At 50.9% G+C, this 5,000-nt stretch overlaps 1 protein-coding gene across 2 annotated transcripts in view; it reads right to left on the bottom strand.

The window, feature by feature from the left end:
- znf423 (zinc finger protein 423) overlaps nucleotides 1-5,000 on the bottom strand; it is a 130,055-nt gene that overhangs the window by 99,702 nt on the left and 25,353 nt on the right. The window lies entirely within an intron of this gene.

Below are 5,000 nucleotides of genomic sequence, written 5' to 3'. Positions count from 1 at the left end.
TGGAAACAGGAGAAGCCCGAGCTCTACCTTTAAATCCATCATTACTTTCAACCTGTTCCCCTTTATCCTCCTTAAAACAAATCATTCACAGAGTAATCGACACCAGTTGCGTAATCAGAATAAATGGTTATGCTTGCGAAACCGCAGATTGTCTGAAATTTGTGTGGTATTGTGAAAGCTACAGCATGAGATTGTTTAATTAAGTAAAGTAATTGTTTAATTCATACACACACTAACACACATGTACAGTACATGCACGCACCGCACTCACACATACTATAATTAAACATACATTTACCAGGCCTGTTTGCGCTGAGGTCACGTCTCATGCCCAGCATGTGTTTCAGCAGAACTCAGTCTGTGGGAGAGGGAGTGAGGCTGGAGGTGTGTGTGTGTGTGTGTGTATGAACTATGTGAATGGAGTACATGCGTGTTTGTATGTGTGTGTGTGTGTGTTGAGTAGTGTGTGTGAGAGAGAGAGAGAGAGAGAGAGAGAGAGAGAGAGAGAGAGAGAGAGAGAGAGGGAGAGAGGGAGAGGGAGAGAGAGATGGGAGAGAGAGAGGGGAGAGACAGAGAGAGAGAGGTAGAGAGAGAGAGAGAGGGATAGAGAGAGAGAGAGAGAGAGAGAGAGGGAGAGGGATAGAGAGAGAGAGAGGGAGAGAGAGAGAGCAAGGTTGCATTTCCTCACTAACACAGGTCTGAGATCAGCTGGCACACAAAACGCTCTCTCAATGCTGCCTGCAGATCCAAACATGCTGTAGTGTTGCAGCAACGCAGTTTAAACGTTGTGCCAGCGTGGAGCGTGTGGACGGCTCTCCCGCTCCCGGTGCAGGCCGTCCCGAGCAACTCCTCTCACACGGGTGGGGTTCGGTTATGGCACGCTGTTTTTGGTGCGGGGGTGTGGAGGTGCACCCCTCTCTCTGAATGGAACATTAAACAGCAGCTTGTGCCAGCTGGAGGCCACATCCCACTCCACAGAGAACCATTATCTCTGAGTCACAGCCCTGTCCCTACACACACACACACACACACACACACACACACACACACACACACACACCACACACCACACACCACACACACACCACACACACACCATACACACACACACTCACACACACACACACACACACACACACACACACCATACACACACACACACACTCACACACACTCACACACACACACACACACACACACACACACACACACACACACACACACACACACACACACACACACACACCACACACACACCATACACACACACACACACACACACCATACACACACACACACACACACCATACACAAACACACAGACACACACACACACACATACACACACACACACACACACACACACCACACACACACACCATACGCACACACACACACACCACACACACACAGACACACACACACACATACACACACACACACACACACACACACACACACCACACACACACACACACCATACGCACACACACACACACACACACACACACACACACACACACACACACACACACACCATACGCACCATACGCACACACACACCATACACATACACACACACACACACACACCACACACACACCATACACACACACACACACACACACACACACACACACACCATACACACACACACACACACACACCATACACAAACACACAGACACACACACACACACATACACACACACACACACACACACACACACACACACCACACACACACACCATACGCACACACACACACACCACACACACACAGACACACACACACACATATACACACACACACACACACACCACACACACACACACACCATACACACACACACACACACCATACACACACACACACACACACACCATACGCACCATACGCACACACAAACACGGATGGAGGAGGACAGAGAGAGAGGAGGGAGGGATGGAGGGAGACAGGGAGAGGAGGGAGTGGGGAAGGCATGGTGTGAGCCACAGTCAATACTAGCAAATGGAAAAAGTAACTTTACAGTAATTAAAAAGGAATCCCCAAAACCTGTTTAACAACCCAACTGCCCCCCTCCCCCAAGACCTCGCTTTCAAGTTTTTAATTTGGCACCCTGCACTTCCACCACGCTCCATCCAAATCACCATAATCACCATCCAAACCACAGAGCATGTGTGTGTGTGTGTGTGTGTATATGTGTGTGTGTGCGCGCGCATATGTGTACGCGTGCATGTGTTTGTGTGTGAGAGTGTGTGTGTGTGTGTGTGTGTGCGCGCATGTGTGAGTGTGTGTGAATGAGTGTGTGTGTGTGTGTGTGTGTGTGTGTACGCGCGCACGCGCGCGTGTGCGTGTGTGTGTGTGTGTGTGTGTGTGTGTGTGTGTGTGTGTGTGTGTGTGTGTGTGTGTGTGTGTGTGTGTGTGTGTGTGTGTGAGTATGTGAGTGTGAGTGAGTGTGTGTATGTGAGTGTGAGTGTGTGTGTGTGAGTGTGAGTGAGTGTGTGTGTGTGTGTGTGTGTGTGTGTGAGTATGTGAGTGTGAGTGAGTGTGTGTGTGTGAGTGTGAGTGAGTGTGTGTCTGTGTGTGTGTATGTGCGCGTGGGTTTTGGGGGGCAGATTGCTGCTAATGGTTAGCAACAATATCCGTCACCGTGAGGAAAGACAAACCCGTTTGTGGGGTAATTAGCCGACAGGAGTGGACACGCGGTTCAGGAGGAATCTGGGAAGCTCACACTGTCTTACCGGGATCACTGATTACCTCACGTTTGCACGAGGCATGATGTCAGATATTCCTGCACACCCTGCGATTCCACAAACACACGCACACACACACACACACATGCACAGGTGCGCACACACACACATACGCACGTGCACACACACACGCACACACACGCACATGCGCGCCCACACACACGCGCACACACACACACACACACACACACACACACACACGTGGTGAGCAGTAGGAGCAGCTGGCCTGCACTTCCTCTTGCCCGAGCCCCAGCCACCCCAGTGCGGAACACACAGCCATCACCCGATCCCCGCTGCAGGCCTCTGAGTGCTCTTAAATGACAGGGCTGAGGCGGGGCTGGGGGGGCTGGCCTGTGCCCTGTTTCACACTCAGCCTCAGGCCGGATTGGTGATGTCTGAGAGCAGATACCTCGAGGTGGATTGGTGATGTCTGAGAGCAGATACCTCAAGGTGGACTGGTGATGTCTGAGAGCAGATACCTCGGGTGGATTGGTGATGTCTGAGAGCAGATATCTCGGGGTGGATTGGTGATGTCTGAGAGCAGATACCTCGAGGTGGATTGGTGATGTCTGAGAGCAGATACCTCAAGGTGGACTGGTGATGTCTGAGAGCAGATACCTCGGGGTGGACTGGTTGATGTCTGAGAGCAGATATCTCGGGGTGGATTGGTGATGTCTGAGAGCAGATACCTCGGGGTGGATTGGTGATGTCTGAGAGCAGATATCTCGGGGTGGACTGGTGATGTCTGAGAGCAGATACCTCGAGGTGGATTGGTGACTTCAGAGCAGATATCTCGGGGTGGTTGGTGATGTCTGAGAGCAGATTCCTCGGGGTGGATTGGTGATGTCTGGCTAGCTGTGTGTCACTGGCAGCATTGCGCTGTGGGAGTCTCCTGGGACCCTGTCACCACACACCAAACACTGAACTATTTACAGGGAATATCACTTCTCTGGTGGCTATTTTCCAAATATGAACAGCACCCAGGGAAGGAAGGAGGCAGTGACTACCCAGGCCTGCCCACCACACTCTCTCAGGAGGAAAAGCAGCACCCAACTACAACACAACACCCCAGGGAAAAGAGAGAGAGAGAGAGGGGGAAGGAAAGACGGAGAGAGGAAGAGAAAAAGGGAGCATTTCATTTCAGGGAGCAATAATAATAATAATAATTAAACATAAACAAATAGTTTGACAGCTGCTCAACAATGCTGTCACCTGTTTCCTACACCTACACTTACTCCTCCCACACATACACATGCACACACGCACATGCACACACACACGCACACGCACACAAGCACACCTCTTCACACATTAAAACTGTTTGCCTGTCATTGCCTTGGGGAAATTAAAAATATATTATGGACCTCCAGGGGTTCACACAGACAGAGACAGAAGGTCAAAGGAAGAAAAGAAGGAGAGAGAGATGATAGGGGGAGAGGGAGAGATGTTGAGAGAGATGAGAGAAAGGATGGGGTATTTGTTAGATGCTGGGCCTGTGAATGGGGGGGTAGGTTAGGGGGTGTGGCTCATTGCTGCCTGGCTCAGCCTGTTATGGATCACAGTCCTTCATCTCCTGAACCCAACTGGGGAGAATGGGGAGAAGGGTGAAAATGGGGGAAGGGTGGATGGGGGGAAGGGTGGGCCCGGCCCAGCCCCCGGCACGGCCCCCGGCCCACGGCACGGCCCCCGGCCCGGCCCCCGGACCAGACCAAGCAGAGCACAGAGATTAAGTGTCCACGACGCCGTACACCTGGACCAAGCCGCATGTTACCTGTGGCCACCTCATGAAGAGGTCATGTACTGGAACTTGTTCATCCAATGATGTTAAAAGAAGGCAGAGGAAGCAGTCCTTCTCATTGGGTCATCTCACTAATACCAATCATCATGTATGGAAGCAAATAAAACATCTAACACAGACACTACTGCCCCATATTTGCAGTCAGTGTGTGTGTGTGTGTGCGCGTGCGTGTGTGTGTGCACACATTTGAAAAGGATATCAAACAATATTTACTGCTTTCGGCTTTGCTTCACGTTTTTTGTTTTACATACACTGTTTTGAATGTTGCTGTAAGTAAAATATGTCTTCCCAGCATACAATTCACAAGATTTCATGTTTGGCAGTGTGCTCCTTCCCTTCCTGGGACCAGGAGAGACACCAGGACACAGACAGGAGGCGTGGCTTTCTGTCAGGACACAGACAGGAGGGGTGGATTTCTGTCAGGACACAGACAGGAGGGGCGGCT

Source organism: Megalops cyprinoides, chromosome 13, assembly GCF_013368585.1.
Source record: "Megalops cyprinoides isolate fMegCyp1 chromosome 13, fMegCyp1.pri, whole genome shotgun sequence".
In the NCBI taxonomy this organism is placed as follows: Eukaryota; Metazoa; Chordata; class Actinopteri; order Elopiformes; family Megalopidae; genus Megalops; species Megalops cyprinoides.
This window is presented reverse-complemented; position numbering and strand designations above follow the sequence as displayed.